Source organism: Schistocerca piceifrons, unplaced genomic scaffold (genome assembly GCF_021461385.2).
Source record: "Schistocerca piceifrons isolate TAMUIC-IGC-003096 unplaced genomic scaffold, iqSchPice1.1 HiC_scaffold_2411, whole genome shotgun sequence".
Lineage (NCBI taxonomy): Eukaryota > Metazoa > Arthropoda > Insecta > Orthoptera > Acrididae > Schistocerca > Schistocerca piceifrons.
The window spans coordinates 27,776-42,793 of NW_025728351.1; the positions used below are offsets into that span (position 1 = coordinate 27,776).

Genomic DNA, 15,018 nt, shown 5'->3' on the forward strand with positions numbered 1-15,018 from the left:
TGTAAAGTTGTTAGCTTGTAACGATGTAATGTTAATAAATAAATTTATAAAGCTCACAAAAAAAAATACACGAAGCACGTCCTTCCGGCTCATAAGTTTTGGAACTCAGGATTGCGTTCGCGCTAACGTGACGAATTGTCAATAAAAAAAAATGCGGCTGCTTTCGACCGAAAAGTAAGATTTTGTGTGTGTTGGGATAAGAACCGAATGCGAATTCTGCCATGCGCCTACATTATATGGGCGCCAACGGCCATACCATGTTGAGTACACCGGTTCTCGTCCGATCACCGAAGTTAAGCAACATCGGGCGTGGTTAGTACTTGGATGGGTGACCGCCTGGGAACACCACGTGCTGTTGGCTCCCCTTCATTTACTTTTTTTTTTTTTATACCGCCCTCTTTCCATACCACCGTTCTGTTGTGACAAAGATTCTTGCTTAAGCATTTTAAACTACTGTAGTGACCATAAGGTACGAAATTGCAGTAAATGTCTCAGTTTGAGGGAGAATGTGCTAACCAAGTTCGCCAGGAAGTCTTTGAAAACGACAAAACAGTACGAATAGGCAGATATGTTCTGAAATACGTCAGCGCCTGTTGTTGTGTAGCGGTGTACAATTCCTACTTCGATATGTAATCATAAAGTTATTCTTTAGTCGTCTCGTCTCGTCTCCTCATCTCCTGCAGACGTTTCTTGTGCTTGCGCTGTTATATGGGCCACGACCCGAGCGGCAGCGAGCGGCAGTCGAGCAAAGTCGGGACAAGTCGGGACGGGGACAGGCACAGGGACAGGAATGGTGCGAATGCACTGCAAATTACGCAAACACCTCGTCTGAGGCGAGGCGAGGCGAGGCGAGGAAGCTCACATCGCCAGCAGTGGCGCCCTCCAACAAGACACTGCCACACCCCGCACAGGCCACACGCCGGCCGGCCGCGCGCCAGCCCTCCTGCGCTGGACGCCAGGGACAAGATGCGTCTTCCGCGAGTGTCGAAGGCTGCACGCGCCAAGCGGATGACAGGAGGTGCAACGAGAAGCTGCGCGTCTCACACACACGGCGGCGCGCCCGCTAGTTCGGCAGTCGCTCTGCTGGCACGTCGGATTGCGGAAGGAAGTGCTTAAAATTACAATTCTGTTCATGTTTTATGTTGTAAAGTTGTTAGCTTGTAACGATGTAATGTTAATAAATAAATTTATAAAGCTCACAAAAAAAAATACACGAAGCACGTCCTTCCGGCTCATAAGTTTTGGAACTCAGGATTGCGTTCGCGCTAACGTGACGAATTGTCAATAAAAAAAAATGCGGCTGCTTTCGACCGAAAAGTAAGATTTTGTGTGTGTTGGGATAAGAACCGAATGCGAATTCTGCCATGCGCCTACATTATATGGGCGCCAACGGCCATACCATGTTGAGTACACCGGTTCTCGTCCGATCACCGAAGTTAAGCAACATCGGGCGTGGTTAGTACTTGGATGGGTGACCGCCTGGGAACACCACGTGCTGTTGGCTCCCCTTCATTTACTTTTTTTTTTTTTATACCGCCCTCTTTCCATACCACCGTTCTGTTGTGACAAAGATTCTTGCTTAAGCATTTTAAACTACTGTAGTGACCATAAGGTACGAAATTGCAGTAAATGTCTCAGTTTGAGGGAGAATGTGCTAACCAAGTTCGCCAGGAAGTCTTTGAAAACGACAAAACAGTACGAATAGGCAGATATGTTCTGAAATACGTCAGCGCCTGTTGTTGTGTAGCGGTGTACAATTCCTACTTCGATATGTAATCATAAAGTTATTCTTTAGTCGTCTCGTCTCGTCTCCTCATCTCCTGCAGACGTTTCTTGTGCTTGCGCTGTTATATGGGCCACGACCCGAGCGGCAGCGAGCGGCAGTCGAGCAAAGTCGGGACAAGTCGGGACGGGGACAGGCACAGGGACAGGAATGGTGCGAATGCACTGCAAATTACGCAAACACCTCGTCTGAGGCGAGGCGAGGCGAGGCGAGGAAGCTCACATCGCCAGCAGTGGCGCCCTCCAACAAGACACTGCCACACCCCGCACAGGCCACACGCCGGCCGGCCGCGCGCCAGCCCTCCTGCGCTGGACGCCAGGGACAAGATGCGTCTTCCGCGAGTGTCGAAGGCTGCACGCGCCAAGCGGATGACAGGAGGTGCAACGAGAAGCTGCGCGTCTCACACACACGGCGGCGCGCCCGCTAGTTCGGCAGTCGCTCTGCTGGCACGTCGGATTGCGGAAGGAAGTGCTTAAAATTACAATTCTGTTCATGTTTTATGTTGTAAAGTTGTTAGCTTGTAACGATGTAATGTTAATAAATAAATTTATAAAGCTCACAAAAAAAAATACACGAAGCACGTCCTTCCGGCTCATAAGTTTTGGAACTCAGGATTGCGTTCGCGCTAACGTGACGAATTGTCAATAAAAAAAAATGCGGCTGCTTTCGACCGAAAAGTAAGATTTTGTGTGTGTTGGGATAAGAACCGAATGCGAATTCTGCCATGCGCCTACATTATATGGGCGCCAACGGCCATACCATGTTGAGTACACCGGTTCTCGTCCGATCACCGAAGTTAAGCAACATCGGGCGTGGTTAGTACTTGGATGGGTGACCGCCTGGGAACACCACGTGCTGTTGGCTCCCCTTCATTTACTTTTTTTTTTTTTATACCGCCCTCTTTCCATACCACCGTTCTGTTGTGACAAAGATTCTTGCTTAAGCATTTTAAACTACTGTAGTGACCATAAGGTACGAAATTGCAGTAAATGTCTCAGTTTGAGGGAGAATGTGCTAACCAAGTTCGCCAGGAAGTCTTTGAAAACGACAAAACAGTACGAATAGGCAGATATGTTCTGAAATACGTCAGCGCCTGTTGTTGTGTAGCGGTGTACAATTCCTACTTCGATATGTAATCATAAAGTTATTCTTTAGTCGTCTCGTCTCGTCTCCTCATCTCCTGCAGACGTTTCTTGTGCTTGCGCTGTTATATGGGCCACGACCCGAGCGGCAGCGAGCGGCAGTCGAGCAAAGTCGGGACAAGTCGGGACGGGGACAGGCACAGGGACAGGAATGGTGCGAATGCACTGCAAATTACGCAAACACCTCGTCTGAGGCGAGGCGAGGCGAGGCGAGGAAGCTCACATCGCCAGCAGTGGCGCCCTCCAACAAGACACTGCCACACCCCGCACAGGCCACACGCCGGCCGGCCGCGCGCCAGCCCTCCTGCGCTGGACGCCAGGGACAAGATGCGTCTTCCGCGAGTGTCGAAGGCTGCACGCGCCAAGCGGATGACAGGAGGTGCAACGAGAAGCTGCGCGTCTCACACACACGGCGGCGCGCCCGCTAGTTCGGCAGTCGCTCTGCTGGCACGTCGGATTGCGGAAGGAAGTGCTTAAAATTACAATTCTGTTCATGTTTTATGTTGTAAAGTTGTTAGCTTGTAACGATGTAATGTTAATAAATAAATTTATAAAGCTCACAAAAAAAAAATACACGAAGCACGTCCTTCCGGCTCATAAGTTTTGGAACTCAGGATTGCGTTCGCGCTAACGTGACGAATTGTCAATAAAAAAAAATGCGGCTGCTTTCGACCGAAAAGTAAGATTTTGTGTGTGTTGGGATAAGAACCGAATGCGAATTCTGCCATGCGCCTACATTATATGGGCGCCAACGGCCATACCATGTTGAGTACACCGGTTCTCGTCCGATCACCGAAGTTAAGCAACATCGGGCGTGGTTAGTACTTGGATGGTTGACCGCCTGGGAACACCACGTGCTGTTGGCTCCCCTTCATTTACTTTTTTTTTTTTTATACCGCCCTCTTTCCATACCACCGTTCTGTTGTGACAAAGATTCTTGCTTAAGCATTTTAAACTACTGTAGTGACCATAAGGTACGAAATTGCAGTAAATGTCTCAGTTTGAGGGAGAATGTGCTAACCAAGTTCGCCAGGAAGTCTTTGAAAACGACAAAACAGTACGAATAGGCAGATATGTTCTGAAATACGTCAGCGCCTGTTGTTGTGTAGCGGTGTACAATTCCTACTTCGATATGTAATCATAAAGTTATTCTTTAGTCGTCTCGTCTCGTCTCCTCATCTCCTGCAGACGTTTCTTGTGCTTGCGCTGTTATATGGGCCACGACCCGAGCGGCAGCGAGCGGCAGTCGAGCAAAGTCGGGACAAGTCGGGACGGGGACAGGCACAGGGACAGGAATGGTGCGAATGCACTGCAAATTACGCAAACACCTCGTCTGAGGCGAGGCGAGGCGAGGCGAGGAAGCTCACATCGCCAGCAGTGGCGCCCTCCAACAAGACACTGCCACACCCCGCACAGGCCACACGCCGGCCGGCCGCGCGCCAGCCCTCCTGCGCTGGACGCCAGGGACAAGATGCGTCTTCCGCGAGTGTCGAAGGCTGCACGCGCCAAGCGGATGACAGGAGGTGCAACGAGAAGCTGCGCGTCTCACACACACGGCGGCGCGCCCGCTAGTTCGGCAGTCGCTCTGCTGGCACGTCGGATTGCGGAAGGAAGTGCTTAAAATTACAATTCTGTTCATGTTTTATGTTGTAAAGTTGTTAGCTTGTAACGATGTAATGTTAATAAATAAATTTATAAAGCTCACAAAAAAAAATACACGAAGCACGTCCTTCCGGCTCATAAGTTTTGGAACTCAGGATTGCGTTCGCGCTAACGTGACGAATTGTCAATAAAAAAAAATGCGGCTGCTTTCGACCGAAAAGTAAGATTTTGTGTGTGTTGGGATAAGAACCGAATGCGAATTCTGCCATGCGCCTACATTATATGGGCGCCAACGGCCATACCATGTTGAGTACACCGGTTCTCGTCCGATCACCGAAGTTAAGCAACATCGGGCGTGGTTAGTACTTGGATGGGTGACCGCCTGGGAACACCACGTGCTGTTGGCTCCCCTTCATTTACTTTTTTTTTTTTTATACCGCCCTCTTTCCATACCACCGTTCTGTTGTGACAAAGATTCTTGCTTAAGCATTTTAAACTACTGTAGTGACCATAAGGTACGAAATTGCAGTAAATGTCTCAGTTTGAGGGAGAATGTGCTAACCAAGTTCGCCAGGAAGTCTTTGAAAACGACAAAACAGTACGAATAGGCAGATATGTTCTGAAATACGTCAGCGCCTGTTGTTGTGTAGCGGTGTACAATTCCTACTTCGATATGTAATCATAAAGTTATTCTTTAGTCGTCTCGTCTCGTCTCCTCATCTCCTGCAGACGTTTCTTGTGCTTGCGCTGTTATATGGGCCACGACCCGAGCGGCAGCGAGCGGCAGTCGAGCAAAGTCGGGACAAGTCGGGACGGGGACAGGCACAGGGACAGGAATGGTGCGAATGCACTGCAAATTACGCAAACACCTCGTCTGAGGCGAGGCGAGGCGAGGCGAGGAAGCTCACATCGCCAGCAGTGGCGCCCTCCAACAAGACACTGCCACACCCCGCACAGGCCACACGCCGGCCGGCCGCGCGCCAGCCCTCCTGCGCTGGACGCCAGGGACAAGATGCGTCTTCCGCGAGTGTCGAAGGCTGCACGCGCCAAGCGGATGACAGGAGGTGCAACGAGAAGCTGCGCGTCTCACACACACGGCGGCGCGCCCGCTAGTTCGGCAGTCGCTCTGCTGGCACGTCGGATTGCGGAAGGAAGTGCTTAAAATTACAATTCTGTTCATGTTTTATGTTGTAAAGTTGTTAGCTTGTAACGATGTAATGTTAATAAATAAATTTATAAAGCTCACAAAAAAAAAATACACGAAGCACGTCCTTCCGGCTCATAAGTTTTGGAACTCAGGATTGCGTTCGCGCTAACGTGACGAATTGTCAATAAAAAAAAATGCGGCTGCTTTCGACCGAAAAGTAAGATTTTGTGTGTGTTGGGATAAGAACCGAATGCGAATTCTGCCATGCGCCTACATTATATGGGCGCCAACGGCCATACCATGTTGAGTACACCGGTTCTCGTCCGATCACCGAAGTTAAGCAACATCGGGCGTGGTTAGTACTTGGATGGTTGACCGCCTGGGAACACCACGTGCTGTTGGCTCCCCTTCATTTACTTTTTTTTTTTTTATACCGCCCTCTTTCCATACCACCGTTCTGTTGTGACAAAGATTCTTGCTTAAGCATTTTAAACTACTGTAGTGACCATAAGGTACGAAATTGCAGTAAATGTCTCAGTTTGAGGGAGAATGTGCTAACCAAGTTCGCCAGGAAGTCTTTGAAAACGACAAAACAGTACGAATAGGCAGATATGTTCTGAAATACGTCAGCGCCTGTTGTTGTGTAGCGGTGTACAATTCCTACTTCGATATGTAATCATAAAGTTATTCTTTAGTCGTCTCGTCTCGTCTCCTCATCTCCTGCAGACGTTTCTTGTGCTTGCGCTGTTATATGGGCCACGACCCGAGCGGCAGCGAGCGGCAGTCGAGCAAAGTCGGGACAAGTCGGGACGGGGACAGGCACAGGGACAGGAATGGTGCGAATGCACTGCAAATTACGCAAACACCTCGTCTGAGGCGAGGCGAGGCGAGGCGAGGAAGCTCACATCGCCAGCAGTGGCGCCCTCCAACAAGACACTGCCACACCCCGCACAGGCCACACGCCGGCCGGCCGCGCGCCAGCCCTCCTGCGCTGGACGCCAGGGACAAGATGCGTCTTCCGCGAGTGTCGAAGGCTGCACGCGCCAAGCGGATGACAGGAGGTGCAACGAGAAGCTGCGCGTCTCACACACACGGCGGCGCGCCCGCTAGTTCGGCAGTCGCTCTGCTGGCACGTCGGATTGCGGAAGGAAGTGCTTAAAATTACAATTCTGTTCATGTTTTATGTTGTAAAGTTGTTAGCTTGTAACGATGTAATGTTAATAAATAAATTTATAAAGCTCACAAAAAAAAATACACGAAGCACGTCCTTCCGGCTCATAAGTTTTGGAACTCAGGATTGCGTTCGCGCTAACGTGACGAATTGTCAATAAAAAAAAATGCGGCTGCTTTCGACCGAAAAGTAAGATTTTGTGTGTGTTGGGATAAGAACCGAATGCGAATTCTGCCATGCGCCTACATTATATGGGCGCCAACGGCCATACCATGTTGAGTACACCGGTTCTCGTCCGATCACCGAAGTTAAGCAACATCGGGCGTGGTTAGTACTTGGATGGGTGACCGCCTGGGAACACCACGTGCTGTTGGCTCCCCTTCATTTACTTTTTTTTTTTTTATACCGCCCTCTTTCCATACCACCGTTCTGTTGTGACAAAGATTCTTGCTTAAGCATTTTAAACTACTGTAGTGACCATAAGGTACGAAATTGCAGTAAATGTCTCAGTTTGAGGGAGAATGTGCTAACCAAGTTCGCCAGGAAGTCTTTGAAAACGACAAAACAGTACGAATAGGCAGATATGTTCTGAAATACGTCAGCGCCTGTTGTTGTGTAGCGGTGTACAATTCCTACTTCGATATGTAATCATAAAGTTATTCTTTAGTCGTCTCGTCTCGTCTCCTCATCTCCTGCAGACGTTTCTTGTGCTTGCGCTGTTATATGGGCCACGACCCGAGCGGCAGCGAGCGGCAGTCGAGCAAAGTCGGGACAAGTCGGGACGGGGACAGGCACAGGGACAGGAATGGTGCGAATGCACTGCAAATTACGCAAACACCTCGTCTGAGGCGAGGCGAGGCGAGGCGAGGAAGCTCACATCGCCAGCAGTGGCGCCCTCCAACAAGACACTGCCACACCCCGCACAGGCCACACGCCGGCCGGCCGCGCGCCAGCCCTCCTGCGCTGGACGCCAGGGACAAGATGCGTCTTCCGCGAGTGTCGAAGGCTGCACGCGCCAAGCGGATGACAGGAGGTGCAACGAGAAGCTGCGCGTCTCACACACACGGCGGCGCGCCCGCTAGTTCGGCAGTCGCTCTGCTGGCACGTCGGATTGCGGAAGGAAGTGCTTAAAATTACAATTCTGTTCATGTTTTATGTTGTAAAGTTGTTAGCTTGTAACGATGTAATGTTAATAAATAAATTTATAAAGCTCACAAAAAAAAATACACGAAGCACGTCCTTCCGGCTCATAAGTTTTGGAACTCAGGATTGCGTTCGCGCTAACGTGACGAATTGTCAATAAAAAAAAATGCGGCTGCTTTCGACCGAAAAGTAAGATTTTGTGTGTGTTGGGATAAGAACCGAATGCGAATTCTGCCATGCGCCTACATTATATGGGCGCCAACGGCCATACCATGTTGAGTACACCGGTTCTCGTCCGATCACCGAAGTTAAGCAACATCGGGCGTGGTTAGTACTTGGATGGTTGACCGCCTGGGAACACCACGTGCTGTTGGCTCCCCTTCATTTACTTTTTTTTTTTTTATACCGCCCTCTTTCCATACCACCGTTCTGTTGTGACAAAGATTCTTGCTTAAGCATTTTAAACTACTGTAGTGACCATAAGGTACGAAATTGCAGTAAATGTCTCAGTTTGAGGGAGAATGTGCTAACCAAGTTCGCCAGGAAGTCTTTGAAAACGACAAAACAGTACGAATAGGCAGATATGTTCTGAAATACGTCAGCGCCTGTTGTTGTGTAGCGGTGTACAATTCCTACTTCGATATGTAATCATAAAGTTATTCTTTAGTCGTCTCGTCTCGTCTCCTCATCTCCTGCAGACGTTTCTTGTGCTTGCGCTGTTATATGGGCCACGACCCGAGCGGCAGCGAGCGGCAGTCGAGCAAAGTCGGGACAAGTCGGGACGGGGACAGGCACAGGGACAGGAATGGTGCGAATGCACTGCAAATTACGCAAACACCTCGTCTGAGGCGAGGCGAGGCGAGGCGAGGAAGCTCACATCGCCAGCAGTGGCGCCCTCCAACAAGACACTGCCACACCCCGCACAGGCCACACGCCGGCCGGCCGCGCGCCAGCCCTCCTGCGCTGGACGCCAGGGACAAGATGCGTCTTCCGCGAGTGTCGAAGGCTGCACGCGCCAAGCGGATGACAGGAGGTGCAACGAGAAGCTGCGCGTCTCACACACACGGCGGCGCGCCCGCTAGTTCGGCAGTCGCTCTGCTGGCACGTCGGATTGCGGAAGGAAGTGCTTAAAATTACAATTCTGTTCATGTTTTATGTTGTAAAGTTGTTAGCTTGTAACGATGTAATGTTAATAAATAAATTTATAAAGCTCACAAAAAAAAATACACGAAGCACGTCCTTCCGGCTCATAAGTTTTGGAACTCAGGATTGCGTTCGCGCTAACGTGACGAATTGTCAATAAAAAAAAATGCGGCTGCTTTCGACCGAAAAGTAAGATTTTGTGTGTGTTGGGATAAGAACCGAATGCGAATTCTGCCATGCGCCTACATTATATGGGCGCCAACGGCCATACCATGTTGAGTACACCGGTTCTCGTCCGATCACCGAAGTTAAGCAACATCGGGCGTGGTTAGTACTTGGATGGGTGACCGCCTGGGAACACCACGTGCTGTTGGCTCCCCTTCATTTACTTTTTTTTTTTTTATACCGCCCTCTTTCCATACCACCGTTCTGTTGTGACAAAGATTCTTGCTTAAGCATTTTAAACTACTGTAGTGACCATAAGGTACGAAATTGCAGTAAATGTCTCAGTTTGAGGGAGAATGTGCTAACCAAGTTCGCCAGGAAGTCTTTGAAAACGACAAAACAGTACGAATAGGCAGATATGTTCTGAAATACGTCAGCGCCTGTTGTTGTGTAGCGGTGTACAATTCCTACTTCGATATGTAATCATAAAGTTATTCTTTAGTCGTCTCGTCTCGTCTCCTCATCTCCTGCAGACGTTTCTTGTGCTTGCGCTGTTATATGGGCCACGACCCGAGCGGCAGCGAGCGGCAGTCGAGCAAAGTCGGGACAAGTCGGAACGGGGACAGGCACAGGGACAGGAATGGTGCGAATGCACTGCAAATTACGCAAACACCTCGTCTGAGGCGAGGCGAGGCGAGGCGAGGAAGCTCACATCGCCAGCAGTGGCGCCCTCCAACAAGACACTGCCACACCCCGCACAGGCCACACGCCGGCCGGCCGCGCGCCAGCCCTCCTGCGCTGGACGCCAGGGACAAGATGCGTCTTCCGCGAGTGTCGAAGGCTGCACGCGCCAAGCGGATGACAGGAGGTGCAACGAGAAGCTGCGCGTCTCACACACACGGCGGCGCGCCCGCTAGTTCGGCAGTCGCTCTGCTGGCACGTCGGATTGCGGAAGGAAGTGCTTAAAATTACAATTCTGTTCATGTTTTATGTTGTAAAGTTGTTAGCTTGTAACGATGTAATGTTAATAAATAAATTTATAAAGCTCACAAAAAAAAAATACACGAAGCACGTCCTTCCGGCTCATAAGTTTTGGAACTCAGGATTGCGTTCGCGCTAACGTGACGAATTGTCAATAAAAAAAAATGCGGCTGCTTTCGACCGAAAAGTAAGATTTTGTGTGTGTTGGGATAAGAACCGAATGCGAATTCTGCCATGCGCCTACATTATATGGGCGCCAACGGCCATACCATGTTGAGTACACCGGTTCTCGTCCGATCACCGAAGTTAAGCAACATCGGGCGTGGTTAGTACTTGGATGGTTGACCGCCTGGGAACACCACGTGCTGTTGGCTCCCCTTCATTTACTTTTTTTTTTTTTATACCGCCCTCTTTCCATACCACCGTTCTGTTGTGACAAAGATTCTTGCTTAAGCATTTTAAACTACTGTAGTGACCATAAGGTACGAAATTGCAGTAAATGTCTCAGTTTGAGGGAGAATGTGCTAACCAAGTTCGCCAGGAAGTCTTTGAAAACGACAAAACAGTACGAATAGGCAGATATGTTCTGAAATACGTCAGCGCCTGTTGTTGTGTAGCGGTGTACAATTCCTACTTCGATATGTAATCATAAAGTTATTCTTTAGTCGTCTCGTCTCGTCTCCTCATCTCCTGCAGACGTTTCTTGTGCTTGCGCTGTTATATGGGCCACGACCCGAGCGGCAGCGAGCGGCAGTCGAGCAAAGTCGGGACAAGTCGGGACGGGGACAGGCACAGGGACAGGAATGGTGCGAATGCACTGCAAATTACGCAAACACCTCGTCTGAGGCGAGGCGAGGCGAGGCGAGGAAGCTCACATCGCCAGCAGTGGCGCCCTCCAACAAGACACTGCCACACCCCGCACAGGCCACACGCCGGCCGGCCGCGCGCCAGCCCTCCTGCGCTGGACGCCAGGGACAAGATGCGTCTTCCGCGAGTGTCGAAGGCTGCACGCGCCAAGCGGATGACAGGAGGTGCAACGAGAAGCTGCGCGTCTCACACACACGGCGGCGCGCCCGCTAGTTCGGCAGTCGCTCTGCTGGCACGTCGGATTGCGGAAGGAAGTGCTTAAAATTACAATTCTGTTCATGTTTTATGTTGTAAAGTTGTTAGCTTGTAACGATGTAATGTTAATAAATAAATTTATAAAGCTCACAAAAAAAAAATACACGAAGCACGTCCTTCCGGCTCATAAGTTTTGGAACTCAGGATTGCGTTCGCGCTAACGTGACGAATTGTCAATAAAAAAAAATGCGGCTGCTTTCGACCGAAAAGTAAGATTTTGTGTGTGTTGGGATAAGAACCGAATGCGAATTCTGCCATGCGCCTACATTATATGGGCGCCAACGGCCATACCATGTTGAGTACACCGGTTCTCGTCCGATCACCGAAGTTAAGCAACATCGGGCGTGGTTAGTACTTGGATGGTTGACCGCCTGGGAACACCACGTGCTGTTGGCTCCCCTTCATTTACTTTTTTTTTTTTTATACCGCCCTCTTTCCATACCACCGTTCTGTTGTGACAAAGATTCTTGCTTAAGCATTTTAAACTACTGTAGTGACCATAAGGTACGAAATTGCAGTAAATGTCTCAGTTTGAGGGAGAATGTGCTAACCAAGTTCGCCAGGAAGTCTTTGAAAACGACAAAACAGTACGAATAGGCAGATATGTTCTGAAATACGTCAGCGCCTGTTGTTGTGTAGCGGTGTACAATTCCTACTTCGATATGTAATCATAAAGTTATTCTTTAGTCGTCTCGTCTCGTCTCCTCATCTCCTGCAGACGTTTCTTGTGCTTGCGCTGTTATATGGGCCACGACCCGAGCGGCAGCGAGCGGCAGTCGAGCAAAGTCGGGACAAGTCGGGACGGGGACAGGCACAGGGACAGGAATGGTGCGAATGCACTGCAAATTACGCAAACACCTCGTCTGAGGCGAGGCGAGGCGAGGCGAGGAAGCTCACATCGCCAGCAGTGGCGCCCTCCAACAAGACACTGCCACACCCCGCACAGGCCACACGCCGGCCGGCCGCGCGCCAGCCCTCCTGCGCTGGACGCCAGGGACAAGATGCGTCTTCCGCGAGTGTCGAAGGCTGCACGCGCCAAGCGGATGACAGGAGGTGCAACGAGAAGCTGCGCGTCTCACACACACGGCGGCGCGCCCGCTAGTTCGGCAGTCGCTCTGCTGGCACGTCGGATTGCGGAAGGAAGTGCTTAAAATTACAATTCTGTTCATGTTTTATGTTGTAAAGTTGTTAGCTTGTAACGATGTAATGTTAATAAATAAATTTATAAAGCTCACAAAAAAAAATACACGAAGCACGTCCTTCCGGCTCATAAGTTTTGGAACTCAGGATTGCGTTCGCGCTAACGTGACGAATTGTCAATAAAAAAAAATGCGGCTGCTTTCGACCGAAAAGTAAGATTTTGTGTGTGTTGGGATAAGAACCGAATGCGAATTCTGCCATGCGCCTACATTATATGGGCGCCAACGGCCATACCATGTTGAGTACACCGGTTCTCGTCCGATCACCGAAGTTAAGCAACATCGGGCGTGGTTAGTACTTGGATGGGTGACCGCCTGGGAACACCACGTGCTGTTGGCTCCCCTTCATTTACTTTTTTTTTTTTTATACCGCCCTCTTTCCATACCACCGTTCTGTTGTGACAAAGATTCTTGCTTAAGCATTTTAAACTACTGTAGTGACCATAAGGTACGAAATTGCAGTAAATGTCTCAGTTTGAGGGAGAATGTGCTAACCAAGTTCGCCAGGAAGTCTTTGAAAACGACAAAACAGTACGAATAGGCAGATATGTTCTGAAATACGTCAGCGCCTGTTGTTGTGTAGCGGTGTACAATTCCTACTTCGATATGTAATCATAAAGTTATTCTTTAGTCGTCTCGTCTCGTCTCCTCATCTCCTGCAGACGTTTCTTGTGCTTGCGCTGTTATATGGGCCACGACCCGAGCGGCAGCGAGCGGCAGTCGAGCAAAGTCGGGACAAGTCGGGACGGGGACAGGCACAGGGACAGGAATGGTGCGAATGCACTGCAAATTACGCAAACACCTCGTCTGAGGCGAGGCGAGGCGAGGCGAGGAAGCTCACATCGCCAGCAGTGGCGCCCTCCAACAAGACACTGCCACACCCCGCACAGGCCACACGCCGGCCGGCCGCGCGCCAGCCCTCCTGCGCTGGACGCCAGGGACAAGATGCGTCTTCCGCGAGTGTCGAAGGCTGCACGCGCCAAGCGGATGACAGGAGGTGCAACGAGAAGCTGCGCGTCTCACACACACGGCGGCGCGCCCGCTAGTTCGGCAGTCGCTCTGCTGGCACGTCGGATTGCGGAAGGAAGTGCTTAAAATTACAATTCTGTTCATGTTTTATGTTGTAAAGTTGTTAGCTTGTAACGATGTAATGTTAATAAATAAATTTATAAAGCTCACAAAAAAAAAATACACGAAGCACGTCCTTCCGGCTCATAAGTTTTGGAACTCAGGATTGCGTTCGCGCTAACGTGACGAATTGTCAATAAAAAAAAATGCGGCTGCTTTCGACCGAAAAGTAAGATTTTGTGTGTGTTGGGATAAGAACCGAATGCGAATTCTGCCATGCGCCTACATTATATGGGCGCCAACGGCCATACCATGTTGAGTACACCGGTTCTCGTCCGATCACCGAAGTTAAGCAACATCGGGCGTGGTTAGTACTTGGATGGTTGACCGCCTGGGAACACCACGTGCTGTTGGCTCCCCTTCATTTACTTTTTTTTTTTTTATACCGCCCTCTTTCCATACCACCGTTCTGTTGTGACAAAGATTCTTGCTTAAGCATTTTAAACTACTGTAGTGACCATAAGGTACGAAATTGCAGTAAATGTCTCAGTTTGAGGGAGAATGTGCTAACCAAGTTCGCCAGGAAGTCTTTGAAAACGACAAAACAGTACGAATAGGCAGATATGTTCTGAAATACGTCAGCGCCTGTTGTTGTGTAGCGGTGTACAATTCCTACTTCGATATGTAATCATAAAGTTATTCTTTAGTCGTCTCGTCTCGTCTCCTCATCTCCTGCAGACGTTTCTTGTGCTTGCGCTGTTATATGGGCCACGACCCGAGCGGCAGCGAGCGGCAGTCGAGCAAAGTCGGGACAAGTCGGGACGGGGACAGGCACAGGGACAGGAATGGTGCGAATGCACTGCAAATTACGCAAACACCTCGTCTGAGGCGAGGCGAGGCGAGGCGAGGAAGCTCACATCGCCAGCAGTGGCGCCCTCCAACAAGACACTGCCACACCCCGCACAGGCCACACGCCGGCCGGCCGCGCGCCAGCCCTCCTGCGCTGGACGCCAGGGACAAGATGCGTCTTCCGCGAGTGTCGAAGGCTGCACGCGCCAAGCGGATGACAGGAGGTGCAACGAGAAGCTGCGCGTCTCACACACACGGCGGCGCGCCCGCTAGTTCGGCAGTCGCTCTGCTGGCACGTCGGATTGCGGAAGGAAGTGCTTAAAATTACAATTCTGTTCATGTTTTATGTTGTAAAGTTGTTAGCTTGTAACGATGTAATGTTAATAAATAAATTTATAAAGCTCACAAAAAAAAATACACGAAGCACGTCCTTCCGGCTCATAAGTTTTGGAACTCAGGATTGCGTTCGCGCTAACGTGACGAATTGTCAATAAAAAAAAATG

The 15,018-nt window shown here is 50.1% G+C and overlaps 13 non-coding genes across 13 annotated transcripts; all 13 read left to right on the forward strand.

Annotated features, from left to right (window-relative positions):
- Positions 1-242: 242 nt before the first annotated feature.
- On the forward strand, positions 243-361 carry LOC124743052. Its single transcript, XR_007010374.1, has one exon. It is a non-coding gene; the product is annotated as a 5S ribosomal RNA (ribosomal RNA).
- A 1,024-nt stretch (positions 362-1,385) lies between these two features.
- LOC124743053 lies at positions 1,386-1,504 on the forward strand. The gene has a single exon (XR_007010375.1). It is a non-coding gene; the product is annotated as a 5S ribosomal RNA (ribosomal RNA).
- A 1,024-nt stretch (positions 1,505-2,528) lies between these two features.
- Positions 2,529-2,647, forward strand: LOC124743054. Its single transcript, XR_007010376.1, has one exon. It is a non-coding gene; the product is annotated as a 5S ribosomal RNA (ribosomal RNA).
- Positions 2,648-3,672: 1,025 nt separating this feature from the next.
- Positions 3,673-3,791, forward strand: LOC124743095. The gene has a single exon (XR_007010413.1). It is a non-coding gene; the product is annotated as a 5S ribosomal RNA (ribosomal RNA).
- A 1,024-nt stretch (positions 3,792-4,815) lies between these two features.
- On the forward strand, positions 4,816-4,934 carry LOC124743055. Its single transcript, XR_007010377.1, has one exon. It is a non-coding gene; the product is annotated as a 5S ribosomal RNA (ribosomal RNA).
- Positions 4,935-5,959: 1,025 nt separating this feature from the next.
- On the forward strand, positions 5,960-6,078 carry LOC124743097. The gene has a single exon (XR_007010415.1). It is a non-coding gene; the product is annotated as a 5S ribosomal RNA (ribosomal RNA).
- Positions 6,079-7,102: 1,024 nt separating this feature from the next.
- LOC124743057 lies at positions 7,103-7,221 on the forward strand. Its single transcript, XR_007010378.1, has one exon. It is a non-coding gene; the product is annotated as a 5S ribosomal RNA (ribosomal RNA).
- Positions 7,222-8,245: 1,024 nt separating this feature from the next.
- Positions 8,246-8,364, forward strand: LOC124743098. The gene has a single exon (XR_007010416.1). It is a non-coding gene; the product is annotated as a 5S ribosomal RNA (ribosomal RNA).
- A 1,024-nt stretch (positions 8,365-9,388) lies between these two features.
- Positions 9,389-9,507, forward strand: LOC124743058. Its single transcript, XR_007010379.1, has one exon. It is a non-coding gene; the product is annotated as a 5S ribosomal RNA (ribosomal RNA).
- A 1,025-nt stretch (positions 9,508-10,532) lies between these two features.
- Positions 10,533-10,651, forward strand: LOC124743099. The gene has a single exon (XR_007010417.1). It is a non-coding gene; the product is annotated as a 5S ribosomal RNA (ribosomal RNA).
- Positions 10,652-11,676: 1,025 nt separating this feature from the next.
- On the forward strand, positions 11,677-11,795 carry LOC124743101. The gene has a single exon (XR_007010418.1). It is a non-coding gene; the product is annotated as a 5S ribosomal RNA (ribosomal RNA).
- Positions 11,796-12,819: 1,024 nt separating this feature from the next.
- On the forward strand, positions 12,820-12,938 carry LOC124743059. Its single transcript, XR_007010380.1, has one exon. It is a non-coding gene; the product is annotated as a 5S ribosomal RNA (ribosomal RNA).
- Positions 12,939-13,963: 1,025 nt separating this feature from the next.
- On the forward strand, positions 13,964-14,082 carry LOC124743102. Its single transcript, XR_007010419.1, has one exon. It is a non-coding gene; the product is annotated as a 5S ribosomal RNA (ribosomal RNA).
- Positions 14,083-15,018: the final 936 nt, after the last annotated feature.